General features: G+C 46.2%; 1 protein-coding gene across 5 annotated transcripts in view; it reads right to left on the minus strand.

The window, feature by feature from the left end:
* CHCHD6 (coiled-coil-helix-coiled-coil-helix domain containing 6) overlaps nucleotides 1-21,916 on the minus strand; it is a 119,987-nt gene that overhangs the window by 94,308 nt on the left and 3,763 nt on the right. The gene's annotated exons all lie outside the window — the stretch shown is intronic.

The following is a 21,916-nucleotide window of genomic DNA, read 5'->3' on the forward strand; positions in this document are numbered from 1 at the left end:
CTTCTTGGATTATTTCTAGCTCATAATCATTAATACAGACTCCCATTATGTTAGCCTAAGGGTGGCATATGGCTTTCTAGGGATAGGACAGACGGGGGAAAATAACAGTGAAGGCATGCCTACATCCCAGCCTCATTGCTGTGCGTGCATATGGGGACAGAGATTCTCTTGCCAGATTCTTAAATACCAAATATATTAACTTCCGAGTCAAACACAGGGCTTCAAACACAACCACTGCTTTGCAAAATAACCCCCCCGAGATGACGTGCATAATGAAGCCATGTGCCTCCCAGCATACAAATGAGGAGCCATGGGAGTTCAGGAGGAATTCCCTTCCCACATTTGCTCCCAGACACTACACGCGATTCCTACCTGGCTCTGAACAAAACTGATATTTATAGGCAGCAGCAACGGGTAGAGGTTTAGTGCAGTGAATACAGATTTCCTGCCATGAGATTAGAAATCTTATTTCTTTTTATTTAAGAAGAAGATTATCTCAAATACTGCACAGTTTAGGAGAAATACAGTTGACTCTGGGGCTGCTTTTTAATACAAGCAAAGACTGTCTTAATTACATGCTTGAGTAAGAAAACTCCTGCAAGCCTTCAGTCCTGGTCACGCATCCCCTGCCTGGCTCTGGGAACCCTCCTGCAGGTGCAGACTCAGGTGAGCTTTCAACTACCACATTCCACATTTTACCTGCTTTGACAGTCCCGTTCTCCTGCTCTGCCATCCCAGACGTAGCAGAGCACACTTTACACAGCGTTACAGACTCAGCTTCTTTCTGGGGGCAGAATCCAACCTACCAGTTTGCCAAGATGTATGTGGGAAAGTCACGCTGTAATCAACGTCTAGTGTGGATCAAGGGGATTCCAAAACCTTATAGACAGGACCACAGAAAGCATAGGGGACTCAAAATATAGCACAGAATCATAGAAGAGTTTGGGTTGGAAGGGACCTTCAAAGGTCAGCTAGTCCTGGTCAGGGCTAGTACATATCCACAATCACACCTGTAGTAAGGTGTTACCTATGGAGTAAAATGGAGTCAAAACATGTAGAAAGACTCATCAGACTGCCCAGGAAAGAAAAACCACCACATAGAAGTGAGGAACTTCACAGCAGTCTCCCTCATTTCTGTGATCACTGCAGAGACAAGGCAGTCAGCACTGAAATTCCCTACCACCAGTTCCAAAACGCACCTTGGCCCTTGCCTGCAGCATTCCCTACATCCTAAGCCACAGTCAGAGTTATGAAAAGGCTGCCAATTAAGTTGTGGTTTTGAGCTACAGACAAAACGTCCACGAGAGGCTCTGATTCTTGCTTCCAAAGCACTTGCAACCCACTGAGTGTTTTGGGAAGATAATGTTCTGGTTCTCAAGCACACTCACTGCCGGCTCCTCGCCAGGCTGCGAGCAGAGAAAATGCTGCAAGGTTGCAGCTTTTAATGAAGTCCGAGTGTATCATAATGAAATCATCTGCAAAAAGAAGAGTGTAGATTCAGCAACAACCAGGATTTCAGGCTATTGTACGCTGCATTCTTCATTTGTACATTGCCATCTCCAGGGCACGATTGTATCATGAGCAACCCGCAAATCTATGTCACCGCCAGCAGAATTTTGATTCCCTTTTGATGGGATAAGTTACAAACAGCAGTTTTCCACGTTGGGCAAGTGCTTCATGTTTGTAAGAACTGCAACATTCAATGCTGATTCGATGCCCATTTACTGGGCAACGCAACACATTTGTGCTCAAGGCAGATGGCTTGGAGAAAATAGGGGCTGGGGAGAGCATCCTCTCTTTCTCCTAAGGAGCAGTACCCCATAGTCTCCCAGCAAGCACCACAAACCAAGTGCTGCTGCTATCAAGAAGAAGAGGGTATAGACTGGGTGCAGCAGGAAGAGTTAAGCAGTTCGGGGAATTTTCCTTAGGGAAAAGAACCCATTTTGGTCACAGTGGAGATCCTGAGTCTCAAAACTGATGTCATATCCTAGGGAACCAGAGTAGCATTTACTCCTGGACCTTCTGATCAAAAGCAAGATTGAACTTTAGCTTTAAAACAGTGTATGCTCTAAATATAGCAGTCAGATGACCTGACAGAGCTAAGATTCATGCTTCATGAGTTTGCAAATTGAAAGAGTCAATCCAGCTCAGAGCACCACAGAACCCTAAAGACAGATTGCTGTATTTATTGCACCAGATAACCACGTACAACTGTATCTCCACACTGTTTGCTCCCTAATTCTAGTTGGGGCACATATGACCATTTACTTGGCGAGCTCCTTTTGCATGCTGTACTCCAAAGTCAATGACAGCAATTTTAAGAACCTGTTGATTGATTTATTCATCAAATAAGCTGACCAGAGCAGCAGACTAGAAATAACCAGACAGGCGAGTGATTTGAGAAGGATTCCTGGAGACTCGTCACTACAGGCACTGCAAGCCAGGGAGAAAGAAACCCTCCAAGGCAGGTTCAGGCTTTTTTTAGATACTACATTAACAGTTGGCTCCAAAACTTCATTCCTCACGCAGGCCTGCTTGGTCAAGTGCCCTCCCCAGCCACATGTTTGGGATAACTCTGCATGACCCTGTATCAGCTATCAAATCCTGCAGAAGCAATTGGCAGAAGTTCAGCTCCTATTACCAGAAACAATGTGAGAAGAAAGAGGAAGCAGGGGGGATGTTACACAGGGTTTGAGGCAGGAAAGGGATTCTTCTCTCTGACCAAGGCCGTGGGATGGAAGAAACACAGGCGGAGATCGTCCCCCAGAGGTGACTTCCAGAGCTTGGGACAGTTTCCTGGTGGTTCCATGGTGGGACTTCACCACACGGAGCACCAACAGGAGGAGCAGTGATGCCCCTGACCAGCACTGGAAGCCATAAACCTCATCCATCAGCTCCTCACTGGGATGGCCTGTTTTATTTTTTTTCCTGTGGATTTAATTGTGATTTAATGAGGTTTCCAATGAAACATGTTGGCAGCTTATCATAAAACTAAGCTGAACGTAACTTGTACTCCTTTTACACTGCCCGCTCGGTTGTGTGAAGAGCTGTCATCCAACTCAAGCAAGAAGCAAATTAGGATTCAGCTCTGTTGCAGAGGAGTGGTTTGCAAGGGGCAGAGGAAAGGCACGCTAACAAAGCGGGAGGCGCAGGAAAAAGCTGTGTTACTACTGTTATTTGTACAGTGTTCTAGATAATCTTTTGGCACTGTGGTTTTCGGGAGTTTCCATTTATCCCCAGGCCAACAAAAGAATTACATGTCCAAGGATGAGAATGGCTTTTCAGACAAGCATAGAATTAAAGAGGAAAAAAACCCGCACGTTTAAGTACAGACAAAATAAATCAGCAAAATCAAACTCAGAATCTCTCATAACCTCTTAGCATTCTTGAAAATAAATGCCACACTTGGCAAAACAACCTTTCAAATGAAACCCTTTAAAAACTTATTTATTTCATCATATCACATAAGGCCACGTTGGACACAGGGGCTTGGAGCAACCTGCTCTAGTGGAAGGTGTCCCTGTCCGTGGCAGGGGGTTGGAACCGGATGAGCTTTGAGGTCCCTTCCAGCCCATTCTAGCATTCTATGATACTCTCCTTCCTGCCTGTCATATAATTTATATTAGATAGATATAAAATCAAAAGAAAAAATCCACTCAAAGAAACCAACACCCCAGTGCTCCTTCTCCATTTAGTGTTGGTCCTACACCCACAGAGACCTAAAAGCGTTGTAAAGGACCCAGCTTTCCTTCTCATCAGTACGGCCGTCACGTCGCTCTGAGCTGTGGCCGTGTAACCTCGCGCACCTTTTCTCTGTGCTGAATCAATCTCCCCTGGCAACTCCTGCGCGGCCCCGCGCTCCCCTGCCGCCGGCGCCGCTCCCCGCACTAATTCTGTGTGCACAACTGTGAAGCACAAAATTAGACGGTTCAAATTAAGCAAGGAGAGAGACTGAGAGAACCTTATTAAATCAACATTAGCAGCAGAGTGTCTTTAAAAGAGAAACTCAATTGCAAAATATTACTCGTCTCTGTGAGGCTCTTTCCATTGACAGAAACGAGACAGGCAGCAGCTGAAGTCATCTTCCTCTGCCCCCACCTTCCTCTTCACGCTGCTCACGGTGCTTAAGCAGCAGGAGCTTTTTCAGACCATGCAACAGGGAGCAGAGCTTACCTCGAACTCCCCAGCACTGGCATTGTCAAGTGAAAAGGACAAGGTCTGTTAGATATTGGGGGAAAAGCACACATGAAAAGCATGTGAACACACTAAAGCAGGGTGTTCTCGCTTCTCCTCCCAAGCCTTCCACAACACCGGCGGTTCTCTCAAGTCACATTGTACGTTACAGTCAACTCTTCACTTCTCACAACAAGGCAAGGAGCTATTTTCAATTTTAGTTTCCATCCTCAGTCCTCAACAATCAGAATCACTGACACGATGGTGACGATCAGCACGTTCTGTTCCAAAACACTTCAACTCTCTGAATGTGACCTCCAGTTCCTGGCCAGGGATCCTTCAACTCCTTTCCAAGACAAACCACTGGAGTATCACACCATTCCCCCTTGCTGGACCATCAGACATGTTGTTAAAGACACTAATCACCCCTGAGCCTGCAGAGTCTTCAAACATGACTTTCCCTTGGCTCTTCTTGACTAAGAGTTGATGTCTCCACCTTGTGTCACCAGCATGAGCATACACACCTTCACCACTGCGCAGCAGCTACGTGCTTGTCTGCTGGGCTGCCATCTAGACCAGGGATCATCTCAGCATTATCTTGCAGGGAGAGTTCATAACGTGTGCTCCTAAGGAGTCCTATGGAAACTGATCCTACTAAAACAATGTGGAGAAGAGAAGGCTCCTGGAAGACCTTAGAGCAGCTTCCAATGCCCAAAGGGGCTACAAGAAACCTGGAGAGGGGCTCTCTGTACCAATAAAAGGCCACTTTGAGGGGCCAGGGGTGCTGCAGTGCTGAGACCTCTTCAAAGCTATAAATAAAGTGACCACTTCCTCAGCTAACAGCCAGGCTTCGATGACATTAAGAGCTGGACAAAGTAGTTCCTACATCAGAGTTAAGACGAAGTGCACCAGGGAAACAGGAAGGAGGAGGAGGAGAAGAAATAGCACCCACAAGAACTAGTGACAAAAAGCTAACTTGACCCTTATAGGGCTGTCTAGCCAACATCCTTGCTCCATAAAATGCTTCTTTCTCACCTCGAAGGGCAGCAGCAGCAACACAAGACTGCTGGGAGTGAAAGGGGCCAATGAAAATGAACAAGTTAGTGCTCAATTCTAGAAGCTGGAACACGGGGAAAGCAGAAGATGCAGACCGGAGCACGGAACCGCTGCCCTCGCGCTGCCTCGGCGCCTGCTCAGGCTGGGAAGAAGCCTGCCCGAGCTGCGCTGAGCTCCGTGCTGCCCGCCTCGCTTCCGGAAAGGAACAGCACCAAGCCAGAATTGGGAACTTCCTTTTCCCTGATCTCTGCTGCATCTGATTTTCCTGCAGCCTTTCCCAGGGCCTCCCATGGCCATTGCTTTTTGGGGGGGTTATCACACAGCACCTTTAATTCAGTGGGACGTAATGAAGTATCACGGAATACCAGGTTGGAAGGGACCCCACGGACCATCTGGTCCAACCCTTTAACTAACTAATTCCTATTCACATGCCCAACACCTTCAGCTGTTCAGTGCCTCCCAAGCTGAAAACCCTTCTGGAAACACTCAGCTTTACCAGCCACACAAAGCGTACAACTACAAGAAGAACAAACAGTGGAGACAGTTTTTGTGCAACTTCCACCATCTAATTCTGCTGCTTAGGAATTGAAAGTCACTTTGATAGCTCGGCATACACCAGCCCCACAAGCAGACAATGACACACGCAGGTACTTAGAGTCACTTATAACTGAAAGCTTGGAAAAGCTTTAAAAGAAGCACCAAGTTTTAAAAACCTGAAAAGCATTAAGAACTAAACCAGAGGCTCCTCAGGGGGTTATTTTTGTTTTCTAAAAACACACCATTCACCTGCAGAGATCTCAGTGAACATCAACGCATCATGACAGCACTTCTGGAGATAACCACTATTCCAAGAACACTAAAGCACAAACAAGATGCAATAATTTGGCCTGATTCATGCAGCAAATCCTAGACAGGATCACGGCTGATAACAGATCCAAACAGCAGAAGAAACCAAGATTTTCATCACCCATGTATTTCTGCAAATCCCTGAAGAACAGCCGCAGAGTACTGATGCTTGCCTCTTAATATCCTCCAAGATGCACAATCTGAAATTATCTCCAAAGATCTAACTATAATGGAATGAAAGGTTTCACGCACTGGAGATGAAGGGAAAGAGCTGCAGCAGCAAAAAAAGCAACCCCTATTTCGCTGTGAAGTCTCCAGGGGACTCGGCAGCAGCAGTGAATGGTGAAAGCCATCCACCAACTCCAGGTAACTAATACTGCTCGCAGTGATGAACTCACTCCAGGTGTCAGGCTGCCACCTACCACTGTCAGTGTGGAAAACTCACTGTGAGCACAGAGGGGATTCTGAGGGAGCGAACAGAAACACTGCAAAAGAAGAGGCAAGAGGGCCACAAAGCCATGCAGAGCCACAGCAGCCTTTCCCTGCAGCAGGACCTCCTGGCTGCAGCACTCCGGAGGCATCAGTTACAGGGATCCATCTCACCAGTGTTCAGACTTCCAAGCAGCAAATTGGGAATTAATATTCGCAGGTTCTACAGCTGACATAATTGTGATTTAAAAGGACAATCAATCATCAGCCCCACTGGCGCTGCCAACACGCTCACAGGAGGCAGCGGCAGCACACGGAGCCACAAGTGCCCTTCTCCCTCTCCCCCCAGCCCAGGCTGCACAGCGTTTGCTGCTATGGCGTTTGTGACTGGGCTTTCTCCCACATCAGAAGCATTCACCCACCCAGCAGCTCCCCCACGATGCCCAACCATGTGCCATGTGGATAAGGAATGTTGTACGTCACGTCGGCCAAGGCAACGAGCTCCATCACCTCCACTATGGAGTTCTCATCTCCCTGTTTTCCTCCGTATCTTTGCATGAATTAGTATTGAGTGACATTTCATCCCACTCATGCTTGGAAAGTACATTACAAAGGTGAGAGTACAGCTCCAGAGAAGCAACTAATACAGGTTCATGGAAACGTCAAACCTGGCAAGTGGGTTTTACAAGATGAGTCCAAAAAAGCCACTAAGGCTTGCTTTATTTGTGTATTTACTGCCACGCTCTTCTGGGATGGTTTTCAAAGCTTTAAACAAAACCAAACCCCAAGCAATTGTGCTGAGTATTAGTTCTGCCACTTTAAGATCTTTCTATGTGAGCATCCATTGCCAGATGGGAAAGGTATTTCAACTCATAGTGTTTAGAGAAGAGACATGTGGAAATTTGTCAGTGGCGTTCAGGTTTCCAGAAAGACAGTTGTGAGACTAAATTACTGTGGGGCGAGTATATAACCTCCCGTAGGAAGTATAGTTCTTAATACAATGTCCTTTCCTGAGAGGAAGAAAGCTGTCAAACTGACCACCCTATTATGCCAATCCACTTATCTGGATAGTACATAAACCACTATGGTGACAAACGCCATGGAAAGTAAGTCTGAGATTGATGGACAGATTTAGAGCTCAGCAAGCTGTGAGGTCGTCAAGTGACATACTTAAGACTATGTCCTTGGGCCAAAGAAAATATACAACCTACTTCTAGGCCAAAGAAATCTTGCTCAAGCAGGTGCCTCTGCTGCCAGCCAAGTGCAACACACACATAGGGACTGAGGAAGGGTGTTGTAATACAAGCTGTACAGTCCTCCCCTCCTCATTCCTGCCAGTCAGCAACCAGAAATTGCCTTCATCATAACAATACAGGAAAAGAATTCAGTGCTTTTGTATGTGAAAGAGAGTAATTTCAATCCTCAGAATTAAGTCAGGATGGAAGCTGGAACACAATTACATATTGCACGTCTTGGTCAGAGTTCCAAACAAAGGTAGCTGGCAGAACGTCTCCGCCAGCAGATAACACCAATAAATGCCTCATTTCCATCTATTAAAAGCTAATAAACAGGCTTTGCTTCTCACGCTGTCCTCATTTCCACCAGGCCCCTCTCAAGATTTGCTATCTTTTTTGGCACATGCTCCAGGTGCTCTTCATCCCCAAACCTCGGTGCATCATTGCACGTTAAATGAGGTGTCTGCAACCCACTTCTCAGCTCTGGGAAACCAGACAAGTGCAATTACAGCTCCCTCCAGCTTTCTGCTCATGCAGATTTTGCAGGGTTTTAGAAGTCTCTTAAAGAACATTTTATTCCCCAAACAGACCTTTGCCTTCCAATGCCACAAGTATCACGTTGCCCGTGTGCCCTGTGTTCAGATAGGACTGACCTTGTCCTCCACTAACCAAACCACTGCTTAAACACAAGTATGGTGCTAAGAACTAGCAGGTATTTCACTCCGTTATGTATCTTCTCGCAACTTAGGAGTAAATACCCTGTAACTCAGTTGTATTTCCTCGTAGTGCCTGGCTGGATCACAGGCTCTCGTTCACTCGGAGAGGGTGTTTACCAGAAACAGCGTTGGTAACAAAGCAAGGGGGTGGGAAAGAGAAACACAAACACAATCAGGGCTCCTGGGCTGCTGCCCAGGATCACGGATGCTTCATTTCTTACACTTCTTCAGCAGAAAAACAAATACTTGTGCTTCCAAATCTCCCTAACACCTGTAAGCTTAATGCCTCCAATCAGCACTTGCTCACATCTTCATCTTCGAGCTGTATTATGAAGTTTTGATAAGCTCTTTCCTTCCCGGTCTCTCTCACTCCACATGGATGAGAGCCACTAATAGAAGACGAAGACTAAAATCCTTGTCTCTCCTATTGCCTACATTTAGCAATCAGAAACTGCCTGAGTATTGTGTGAGGCCCAGAGCACTGCTGTGCATTACACACTTATCTCTGCAAAACCACACTGCACAAGTGACAACTTCCAGGCAGAGGGGAGGGGGAACTGCACAGCTTTGTGATAATTAAAGCAGAGATGAGTGTCACTGCTGCAGATAATTCTGCATTAGCAGTGGAGTTACTTAATGGAACGAAATCAACTCAGCCAAACGGTTTGTTTTAAAGGGAATTTAGGGTCTGCAAAAGGTGCCCAACTGACAGCCCAGGAGAGTGAGAATGACAGCCCTCCATCATTCACAAAGCGAGGCTTCCACCTCCCACCCAGGCTCCGGGGAGCAGAGGAGGAGCTAAGGAAAACTTCATCCAAGTCCTTGGTCATTCAGGCTCTGATCCATCCCGTGAGCACCCACACAGGGACAGTCAATCACCGAGCAGAGAGGAACAACTGACTGCGATCAACTGGCCACAACACCCCCCTGCAACGCTCCAGGCTTGGGGAAGAGTGGCTGGAAACTGCTCATGGAAAAGGACCTGGAGTCACCGTCCCTGGAAGTGTTCACACCCCGTGCACACAAGGCCCTCAGAGCCACGGGTTAGTGGTGGCCTTGGCAGTGCTGGGGTAATGCTTGGACTTGATGAGCTTAAAGGTCTTTTCCAACCTGGTTGATTCTGTGATTTCCTAAATGAAGATACCAGCTCTGACACAATGGGTTGATTCAACCCACAGATCTTCCACAGCCCACTCCCATGAGCATCCACCAGAAAAGATCTGATCAGTGTCAGTGCAGACAAAACAACAGAAACAACAGCCTAAGTAGGCACGTGGCCCACAAAGAAACCACCTCCTCCCACCAAGTCCATGAGGTCTTCTCATTCTTCTCCCTCTTGCCTCAACAATTCCACACCTACACACACTCCCACCCCTGCTCTCGTCTACATGAGCCTCCACAGCATCCTGCTGCTTGTTAGAACAGGGACTCTCAAGGTCAGTCAGAATTTATAAGGCAGCCATTTCATCTTTTGTGTTTCTCTGGCTACATTCCTTCCTAAAAGATGCTGAACGTTGGAGATTCTGCCGGTCTGAAAGCCCTGCCAACACCAGGCCAATTAGGAGCTTCAGGATGATGCATATTAAAGTTATTACGGAAGGCAGTTCTGCAGCCAGAATAAATCTTAACTGAACCTTTAAGTGGTTTTTATAACTCATTTCTCCTTCTTGAAAACAGATGAAAAGACTCAAACCTCCACCTTCAAAATCTGCAGGGCTTCCAGCCAACCACCACCTTCTCCCTCGAGAGCAGATTCTGCGCTCGAAGCAATAATTCATTTCGTCCAAGGCCAAATAGATTATCTTTATCTTTTAAATACAAAATCACTCAGAAACTCACAGCATCAGTGAAGACTGACCTGAGACACTGCCTGTACATCTCAAACTGCTGCTGAAAGAAGCTCCGGTGGTTTTGCAGTGCAGGTCTTCAGCAGCCTACAGCCTGACTGCAGAGAGTCAAAGCCAAAGGGACACAGATGATACAGCCAATGTTTCAGACGAGGTTTTGTAGGCAGTATCTAATTAGAGGGCTGGGATGTAGGTCAAAACAGTGAATCTTAAAGAGGATCTGAGGAATGGGAGCAGCAACATCAGTTTTGATAGTGAGCATGAGATGTCATTAGGGCAGATCTGCCATTCTCCTCCCACCGCTTCCTAAACTAAACTTGCTCTCAGCAGCCATTCTCTGCCCCTCCAAGAAGCACCATTAGGAACCAGCTACATACGACCACCTTGTGCTCCCCTCTGCAGCCTGAATGCACAACCTCACAAGCTGCTAGATCCATGCACCTAAACGTGAAAGTGAGCCCAGGAAGCACGGTGAGAAAAGGAAAGACAGAAGCAGCCTGATGCCACGTTCATCTCCAGTTTGTAAACTATGTCAGTATACAGTGGCCTCACAACTCCAAATGATCTATTTCTAGATATAAACCAATAAGCTTCAAAAACTAAGGGCAAACCCGTCCTGAAAAATATTATGGTAACTCCTGGAGAAGTTTGAGTCGGAATGAAAACAAATAAGCAAAAACTTGGAGCCGTTTCCATGGTATGTGAGCAATGTGAGGGCTCAGCAGCTCCCAGTCCACCCGGGGAAAGAGTCTTCATGGGTGTCCCTTCACTGCCACCTTCAGGAAACACCCACTGCTGCTTCCAACGTGCTCACACCGCGGGAAAGGATGAACTCAGCGAGGGCACCATCACTGGTGCGCAACAGAGATGCCCATTAAAACCCCTCATTTCCAAAATCAAGAGTACTACAGGTGGAATCACATCCCAGAGAACTGAGGAGCAGAGCCTGCAAGATCAATATCCAGAGCAGCCGCGGGCTGAGCCGTGCTTCTCACCCCAAATAAGATACATAATTCATCTCCCAGGTTCTGCACGAGGCAGGGAATAGATTTTCCCAGATCCAAAACTCAAAGGGGTATTCATGAGGATATGCTGGTTATGGATTGTTTATGAGACTCCATTCACACCATCGCATTTTAAAGGCTCACTTGAAAAGCCAACAAGTTCCCTCCCTCAAAACCAGCTACAGAATAAGCAAATTCAAACTGCTTTGCTAATGAAAGGGGAAGTTTTCATAAGAATTCAGAGCCAGTAATGAAGTGAAACAGTAATACATAGAAAAGACATTCTAGTATCACTTATTTATTTACGCACACGTGTGCACAAGATGTTCCTTAAGTCTCTGGACAATATATTGACTTACCAGTAGATGACATGAATTACCAAGCAGGAAACTTAGCTCCAAATCAGTCTGCATCATAGCTCTTAAAATAGGCAAATGACTTGCTGAACTGGAGAGCAAAGCCTAACCAAGCTCAACAGCAACATCTGCTGGGCAACCAGCAACAACCACCCCAAATTCCTCTCATGACATGGAAGTTTATTAGTCATTCCTACAAAGATGTGAGTTTTCACTGCAGTTTAAGGATGCCCTGTGAGACATCTCTTGTGCAGAAAGCAGATGTAACTTCTGAACATGTGTGCAAACAACAAGGCAATATTCTGCCTGCACATGTAGTTAGAAAACGTATATTCCACCATTACCTGCTCACCGAGATACCTGACAGCAAAACACTGAAATGAAGAGGGATTAAAATGCACATTAGTGAGACTGTGCTGGAGGAAATCTCTGTCTTTCCACTTCAATCCCAGCTGAAGAACACCCCTGGTACCCCTTGAACTACTTTCTTTCCTAAGGGAGCAGCCTGCATTTGCAAGGCCTGAGGCAGTGGAGTATTTATCAACCACACTAGCCCCATCTATGCAGAGGAGAATGGCAGCTAAGACCATTAGAGCTCCTTTCCCTCCAGGTGCCTTAACATTCCTTATTAACCTTGGAAAACAAGGCTGCTATGGCAGAATGACATTAGTGGAGCAGGAGCAGGGCTAATGGTCCCCAGTAACAATGGGCACAAACTGAGACTATTGAGATTAATCACAACAAAAACTCTTATTCTTACCCCAGATGCATAAAATTTGATTACTTCTAAACTGTTCTAAAGAAAAGAAGATGCAAGTGGCTGGCAACAGCTTCAAGACTGTGTTTAGACCTTCATCATGACCTGGAACAAGAGCAGAGCGACCAAGAGCCAGGTTCTGAACAGCCATGGGATGGAAAAAGGAGTTGACACATCCCAGTTGTGCTACCAGCAAAGGAACAGTGTCAAATCCTTACATGGCCAGAGCAGCACCTCTTTCTGCAGGTCGCTGTACACAGGAAATCACAGGCACGGAGGTTTTCACCAGAACTCTGTGATAACCTTCAGCAGCACAAAGCTCAGAGAACTTACACTGCAAAACGCAGAGCCCTGAACAGGGAAAGGCAGACTCTGCCCGAGGGGCAGCTCTGGAAGTGAGGGAAACTACAGCCTGGCCCGACGTTCATTACCTTGCAAACTGCAGCGGGCTTTGCAGCTTAAAGCTCTCCTGCTTTCCCGAGTTCTGTACTTGAAACAAAATCCTTTACCCTGAAAAATTAGGGAAGAGGATTTAAGAAACACACAAGTTTATCTGCAGCTGATGTTGTTACTTGGGAGGTTTTTTGGTCTAGGGTTGTTTTGTGGTGGTTTGTTGGGTTTTGGGTTGGTTTTGTGGGGTTTTTTAAAGCCTACTCTTATTCCCAATGCCCCTTTCTCCACGTTTAGCTGTTAAACCAGGAGAGCACATCACTTGATGGTACAAAAATGACCAATTGCTCAGGTCCTCAGCTGCGAAAAGAAGAGCTTTTGCAAGGAACCACTTGTGTATTGGAAGCTGGGAAGCTACAGAGGGGAGTCACAGTTTCAGGTTGGCACTGCCAACCACAGCTATAGCCACATAACACTGGGGAGCAAATCCACCCTGCTCAGAGGCTGGAGGGAAGGGAAAAGGAGAGGGAAGAGATACAAGCCCATGTGTTTGGAAAAAGAAAGGAGCTTGAAGTCATCTGCTAGACAATGAACCACTCTTTCTGATAGCAAAAGCTGCAGATCCAGTGAATGTACACGGCAAGCTCTGAGTCCTAGTTGGAAGAGCACTGGTTATTTAACAAATGTATCCTTAGTCCAATGTACTATTAAAGCAGATATTAAACTATGGAGCTTTTTCTTTTGGACAGTAATTCTACATAGCTCTGCTCTATCTGTCTGTTTGATCAATTCTTACTCTTTGCTCCTACAGCATCATCCTTCAACTTTGCCCATTATCACAAAGTCTTCAAGGCTAAAAAGGCTCTGAAGCCCCAACGTAACATGCAGCCAGGAAAAGGAAAGGCAGCTCATTCTCTAATTCCTTCCCTCCCTCCTGAGCTTGCAGGTGTTCTATTTTCATTGTCTCAAAATCAAAGAGAAAGTCATCAGCTCATTTCCTCTCCCTTAGTAGAGTCCCTTTTAAGAAGCTACTTTCCATCATGTTTTACTCAGCACTCATAAATAATATAGGTAATTGCAGATGGTCGTAACAAACAAGCAGAGAAAGTACAGAGACAGAGCACAAAGGAAACAATAAAACTCTGATGTGCTCCAAAAGCAGGAGGAATTCCCAGCAAACAGCAGCAGTTGCATCCAGGTCATTTTTTTTAGTTGATGTAACACAATTGCAGAGCCAAAAATAGTTCAGGGACAGACTTTCGCCAAAGCCAAACGTGGGTGCTGGCAGCTCGCTTCCCTCTGCAGCACGCATTTCCTACCTCTTCCCCACATGCGACACACGCAGCTATTTCTTCCCTCAAAATTTGCTTTAGGAAGGAATATTGGTCATGGAAAGATAGGTTGGAAAACACTGAAACTCCATGTTAGATGAGCAGCATGCAATTAGGAGGGTATTATGCTGACTGTAACAAGAAACTCCAAGAGTCCAGCCAGCTGCCCAAGAGTTAACGTTGTGCGGTTCATCAAACTCTCTCGCAGAGGTTAAGCACACAATAGACTATCTAAAGCACAGCTCGAAAGGCTGCTTGAAATTCCACACGTGTGCCTCAGCAATGTATTTCTATTAATGTCCAGTGTGTGTCAGCGCGAAGATAAGGTACCAACATCATGTCCAACCAGGCAGCTAGAGAATGGGACGCCGTGTAAAACATTGTCTGATGCTCAGAATCCCGGCGAACGGTGGCGGCCGCAATCTCCCCCGCTGCATGCACACCGATAACACCGCGGAGGAGAGGATGGGAGCAAAGTCTGCGGTTTGGGGGGAGAAAAGAGACAGAGAGAAAGAGGGAGGGAGAGGGAAGCGAACAAGAATGGAAATAAACTGCCTCAGCAAACAGGAGCAGGTTTGAGGATGCCTAATTGTAGCGGAGAGAATAAACAAACTGGAAAAGGATGCAGTGAAATTTGCTCTTCATATTAAAGAATCCCAGCCTGGTTTGGGTTGAAGGGACCTTAAAGGTCCTCCAGTTCCAACCCCCTGCCATGGGCAGGGACACCTTCCACTAGAGCAGGTTGCTCCAAGGCCCTGTGTCCAACCTGGCCTTGAACACTGCCAGGGATGGGGCAGCCGCAGCTCCTCTGCTTGCTCAGAGAAGCATCAACTTGCTTTAGCTTTTCTTTCAGGTGAGAAATAAAGAAATCCCATCACTGCTTATTTTGATTTCTCCCATCATACCACGTAAACTCAGAGTCATCTTCTGGTACAATCTATTGTATCTACCTTATTAAAACAGCTATTTCATTATGCCACTTGTCATCCTTTCTTACGAGACCCAGAATGACTCTCCCTCACCCCACGACCTGCTGCAGAGCACTCTGCCCATCTCAGGTATCTTCTTTACCACCCTCTGCTGTCAGTGAGGATCACATCAAGGCACACATACCTGTTATGGTTCCAAGGAGAGGTGGCAGAAGCACCACAGCCAGTTTTCATGGCATTTAGGGAATGACAGAAATGACAGCTCGTGGTAGGTCACCTACCTCATATTGCCATCATCTGAGAGTGCAAGAGCAATCAGGGCGTGCCATTCAGTGCAGACTTATCTCCCAGCTCTTACATTAGCCCTTTCCATTGACAATCTTGCTCTTTTTAAGTAACACTTTCCAGTCGGAGACATCAAGAAAATTCTCAGTGATCAAAGATCATTGATTCAAGATTTAAACACTGTCATTTTTGTGCTAAGAGTACAGTGACTACTGGAAAGCTGTCACCAAACACTAAGTGAGATGTATGTAATATTCCAAATACTCGAAACACAGACAAGCAAAGTCATAATCCAAAAATAAAGTTTAACAAAGCTAGTGGGAACCACCTTCTTCTAACACACTCAGCCTTTACACCTGACAACCTCATAGCACAATCCACACCACATTTGCCTGTCACTGGCTTGTAAGAAAGGCTGAACTCCCCTGATGCGTTACCAAATCTGCTGGTTATGCCCCCAAAATTAGCTGCAAAATTAGAGCAGAATTCTACCACTCCATAGGAGCCAGGCAGTAAAAAGATGCAGTAATAACTTTGCCGGAGCATTCATGGGAAAATATCAATATGTTATTCTCTTCTTTCTTTATGAATTGAGTATTTTGTGGTTGCAGATAGGGGATAAGGAAGGCTCATCTTATCTTCTGCTTCTTAAATGATGGAACGGCTTTACAGTAACCTGAAGTCAGAACAAATGAATCTGGAAGAAGTTTCTGTGGAGTAGATGAACTCGCAGACCAAAAAGAAGTGTGAAATATGGGCAGAGGAGAATTGAGGCAAGACAGGGAGGTGGGCAGCACCACAGCCAGCTTCAATTTGTTGTGGCAGTAGGATTTAAGAGGCCAACCTTGTTGATAAGGTCCCTCAGCCCAAGAGACTACAGAAACGAAGCTCTGACAACCATCAGCTGCTGAAATCTGCAAAACTCTCCAAACACAAATTAACCTTCAGCAGGAGATAAAAGAGGAGCTGCAGAAACTGGAAGTTATTAGAAAATGCTATAAATGTTTGACAAATCAGAGCAGCAGCAGCAGGGAAAATAAAGAGCATCTTACCCTCAGCCAGATAACAGCCCTGCCTTCCCTCCAGAGGAGCTGGAGACAGAGGAGGGTTTCTTCTCCTTTGGCTTGGTTTTCACTGCCTGGGTTCATTGCAGTACCCATTCTCCAAAATTGCTTTAGTTAAATTTAGACCTCCCTGATACTCCAGAGACAGGAAGTTACTGGCTTGCTGGAGGTAGAAGGATGCAGATCCTCACCATGCCAAGCTTAAGTTTAATGCAAACCTTTCCAAAGTCCATCACTTCGTACTGCAAAACTGCTTCCCATAGGGATCCCTTACATGTTTGATGGTTTCATGAAAAGAAGCAACTCCTTCACTGCAGAAATGGACCCACTTCTATAACAGAAAGTAGTAGCCAAAGAGGAACCCAATGGAAAGGAAGGATGTTCTGGCCAGAGACTACAGAACAACTTTGAAGACTGTACACATTAATCAAGGGCTGGAGCAGCTCTGCTCTGGAGCCAGGCTGAGAGAGCTGGGCTGGGGCAGCCTGGAGAAGAGAAGGCTCCTGAAGGGGAGACCTTAGAGCAGCTCCAGTGCCTAAAGGGGCTCCAGGAAACCTGGAGAGGGGCTTTGGACAAGGGCCTGTAGGGGCAGGACAAGAGGGAATGGCTTTAACCTGCCAGAGGGGAGATTGAGATGAGCTCTGAGGCAGAAGCTCTTCCCTGTGAGGGTGCTGAGGTGCTGGCACAGGGTGCCCAGAGAAGCTGTGGCTGCCCCATCCCTGGCAGTGTTCAAGGCCAGGTTGGACACAGGGGCTTGGAGCAACCTGCTCTAGTGGAAGGTGTCCCTGCCCGTGGCAGGGGTTGGAACTGGATGAGCTTTAAGGTCCCTTCAACACAAACCACTCTGTGATTCTACAATACATTTTCTTCAAAGGAAAGGCTACAAAAGTATCTCTTAGCTCAGAGAGCAAGAATGAGAGGGACAGAAGGAACAAGGTCTGAAGCTCAGCCTGGCTGTTTAAATCTCCCTATCAATAGTTTGCAACATTTTGTAATAAAGGCTTAAACCAAAAAAACCCCCTCTCATCTTCCCATTTGTATCCACACATTTAAAGGCAGTTTTATTCAGTCAGTGAAAGCAATGAAAACCAACTGCACCGCAAGTCCAGCCAAAGAAGGGCTCCCCCTGCCACCCTGGCTGGAGCTGCCCAGCTGGTTTCATGCGCTAAGGGAAGGTGGGTGAGTGTTCCACACACAGCATGGGAATGCTCTGCTAACAGCAGGGACAGGGCTCAGCACAACTGCTGGCACATACACCCCACGCAGGAATTGGTGTTCTAGTAACTAAATGCACCAGTCGTTTTCTAAAGAAAACTGAAGTTCACCTGCAAAGGTGTCACTCCTGTAGCAAGCACCTGTAGACACGTGTTGCTGATCATTGTAACATCAGTGGGAATGAAACTTGGAGAAAAAGAACTGAATGGGCTTTTCCCTCATCTTGCACTACGATTTAAAACAAGCTTCCCTACTTCCTGATTTAAATCAATGTTTTCTGCTTCACCCACAAACTTCAATCAAGAAATATTTACAGCAATTACAGAGTACTAAATACTAAACCCACAATTTGTGTTGGCAACGGCTCCTCCCAGAGCCAACCTATCTCCTGCACAGGCTTGCAACTTCAGAAAGAGGAGGGGGTTTAGGGAGCGACAGAGCAAAGAGGACCAACAAAACCAGCCCTGATGTGAGCAACAGCCAAACCACAATGCAAAGCTCCCAGGAACAACACCTTCTATTGCACCAACTCAAACAGAGAGGAAGAAGTGACCAGTTTTGAGGACAGAGGCCTGACTCTGGAACAGTCTCACCTCACTGCTGCAGTTTCAAACCCATGGCACTTACTGGACCCCAGCCAGTCACTCCAGCTTATCACAGCAATGGGAGATTACCCACAACAAAACCCCAGTCTAATCTAGAGATGCTCACCTGTGGTTAATCTGCCAGGATGAAGCTGATCCCCAGCTTATCACCAGGTAAATTAAAGCATTAGCAAAGCTAAACCACGTTCAGCACCATTTCTAAAGCCATCTTCAGTACCAGCTCAGCTGCATCTACAGCTGATGCTGCTCAACAACAGTGGGCAATTCGCAGTGAAAACTGAGGCAAGAATGACCTGAAGCTTCATCAACGACCAGAAATTTAACAAAAACTGGCCATGAATGGGCCAAGTGGATCATTCCTCCACCCCAGCAGGGCCAGAAAGAGAACCCTACTCCACCTGAGCACTGCCTTACTACCACTGAAGTGCTCCTCCATCGCATCAATGGGCTGTTTATGTTGCTTTCAGTAGTTTTACCTCCACATGCTGTGGAGTAGAAACATACCAGTTAAAACATCAGCAGACCAATACACACTAAACCAAAAGTGGAAGTGTCCAAAGTATGCCAGAGGCAAAGCCCAACAGCTCAGAACCCCCCATTCGCAAGGTGACACCAATCACTGATGGCTGAAGAAACACTTTCCAGCAACTCAGGAATTCTGTGTCCTGTCTGTGCTCACACAGCAACCAGTGCCCATTGGTCTTGTCTGCAAAAGCTCATCACGGTGCAAAGCTTGTCCTACCACTGCCCCATTTCTGAATTCATTCTCTCCAAGTGAGAAGGAAGAGGAGGACTTTTGGTCAATAACTCTGACAAAGCCATTATCCTCAGGGTATTAAATGGGGAGATAAGAACTTCAGGGCTTTGCACAAATCATATTAGTTCAATTCTCAAATCCGGGTAATGCTTCTTTTCAAAGTATTAATTTCATTTATTCTATTTGCTCTCCCTCCATCCCGATAACACAGGAGCACATGGCCCCTAAATGACATCCTCCTATTTTCTAAGTTCTAATCCTCCCTTTCTAGACTAGTAATGAGATGTCTTCGCTTAATCGCGTTTATTACCGCCCCCCCCCAGCTCCTGCTTTTATCCAGCCCCATTCCACATTGATTTGTCTCAAAGGTTTCAGCAAAACCCATCAGGCAGTGAGACACCAGCTCCGAGAGGCCCGTGATGCATCTGCTGCACATGCTGCTCAGCCTGAGGAGATTACAAAGGCAGAAGGAGAAGAAAGAGCAGCTTTGCTTGCAAAGTTTCCTTTGTTGGGAAGACGACAGGAAAAAAAGAAAGCCGAAAGAAGTTGAGAGGTTTTGATTAATTGGAAATGAAAAAGGAAAGATTCCTGGTGCCGGCGAGAGGTGAGATCATTCACAACACAGTGAAGCAATTAAATAACTTGACTGTGGCAACTTGGGAAGTTCCTTGTGCTAGAACTAAAACAGGATTTCAAGAAAGCTGGACTAATTCTTGGGTATTTCACACGGGACTCAAGGCATGCTCCAAGCATTAGTTAAACACCCCAGGCCCTGCTGTGAGGTACTGTCCATATAATCCTTGTTGTGTTGGAAGTACCCACAGCATTAAATTATCCAGAGAGTCCACTCAGCACCACGAGCCTGCACACACAAACACTGCAGCTCTCCTACAGTTGGTGAGGGCTGTTCTGCAGCAGCTCAGCTTCCACGTGAGCCAGTCCCCCCTGGCTAAGTGAGAGCCACAGTCACTCAAAGTGAAGGCTGCAGTGTCCGTCCTCACAGAGCTGGTTTGCTGCTTAAAACTAAAACTTTAAGAAGTTTTACTCAAAACCTATCTAGAAGCCAAGTACTTGCTTCAAAGCCATGAAAATTCCAGGGAGGTCAAGACAAAAATGTAGAGCAGGACACAGGTACATAACTGCAAATCCCTCTTGTAACAAACAAACCACTTCGAGAATAAAACCAAACCAAACCAACATATAAACCACCCAAAAAACAACAACAGGTTTTAATCTGCACCCTACCCCATAAATGAGGAAGTATTTGGCCCCAGAAGCTGAGAGCATGTTCCCTACCAAAGGTTGGCTCTGTCCACACTCTCCTCAGGAATGTGCACTATGTGATGAGGCTGCAGAAGTGCTTCAGAGCAACACTGCCAATAATAAAAATCAGAGAACGAAACTCATGAAGAACAGATTAAATGACAAGTGACATTCAGCACAATCAAAATGAAATTGTCTCAAAATACAGCCATCACACCTGGATTTATGCTCTGCAAATGGGGAGGCTGAAGGAGAATATTGCAGCACCACTGGAGACAATTGTACAGGAGAAGGCTACTGATCACCAAACTACTGAGCTGTTCAGGGCACAGCTCAAGAGCTTACTGCAAATATTCAATAAGGAAATTAATAAAACAAACCTTTCTAGTTGGACTTGGCCCAATTCTCAGTCTTCACTAAACCAAGTGCTGCTAGAAGCAAGTTATTCATTTTCTTTCATGGGAGTTGCCCCATTTTTTTCTGGCTTCCCCATTAAGCCACAACAACCATCACCTGGGAGCTGTTCCCTTTAATCTAAGGAGCTAATTTCCAATGCCATCTGCACCTGGACTAGCACTAGGTTCCTAGAGTTCCACTACTATCTCCTACCTGAAAGAGGAGAATGACACAGAAGAGATGAAAGAGCAGCTCACACCATTATCTGCCTCAGATGCTGGGGCTAAAAAGCAGAAGGAACAATCAAGAAACACATTGAAGCCTTGTTCCAAATAAAGGTAGAAAACAATACTAGAAGACAAAGGACAGATAAGATTTGAGTAGGATTAAGTCAATACAACAAGGTAACCATGCCCAAAAGGCAACCACAGCTGAGATAAAGCAGGTCCGATAGGGATCCCAATAATATAAAAGGCTGGCAGGAACAGCTCCTACTTAGGAAGGCACCAGGCAGCCAACAGACAATGACTTTGACCCCATCTCTGCAAGGACAGGCCAGACTATTCCATTTTTAAGGATCTTCAATTTATGACTGATCAAGAGGTAGTTTAAGAGCAATAAAATTTAACAGTTTCTCATTCTTGCATCATGTTCTGGGTTAACACTCCATGGTCACTATTTATCCTTTATGGGTTACACAAGGAGAATCTGATCAGATCTTTGCAGAGCATCAAGTATGCAGTATCTGGGTGCGTGACACTGCAGGATTAAAAGCTACTTCAGGTAATAGAAGAGGTTTTGTATGTTAGCAGCCCGGTTCCAACTCATTTTAGAGGACTCCACAAGCATTGCCTGGCTCTGCTCCAGGGTTCCTCCAGGGTTCCCCAGGGTTACTCCACACCTCACTGCAGGAGGGCAGAGCTCTACTCCCGAGCCAGGCCACATCTTTAGATGGGACAATAAATCTACCAGCTTCTCCCTCCCTCCTTTACCAAAGTCCATTAACTGCACTCATAAAGAGAATATTCTCCTTCTAGTGCAAAGAGAGTTAATGCTGTATGTGCTGGCCCAGATGTCCTATGCAGAGGAACGCAGCCACCTGCCTCAGACATCACCATCCCGAAGCTCAGCATTCCTGCACCTTCCCGTGGCCAGGGCACAAGCTGCCAAGAGGAGATTTCCCACAACACAGTAGCTGTCCCCAGGCTATATCCAGGAGAGTAGGTTCAGAGATTCCCAATCCAACCACATACAAACGTTAT

The sequence above is a fragment of the Strigops habroptila genome, chromosome 11 (genome assembly GCF_004027225.2).
Source record: "Strigops habroptila isolate Jane chromosome 11, bStrHab1.2.pri, whole genome shotgun sequence".
NCBI classification, from domain to species: domain Eukaryota; kingdom Metazoa; phylum Chordata; class Aves; order Psittaciformes; family Psittacidae; genus Strigops; species Strigops habroptila.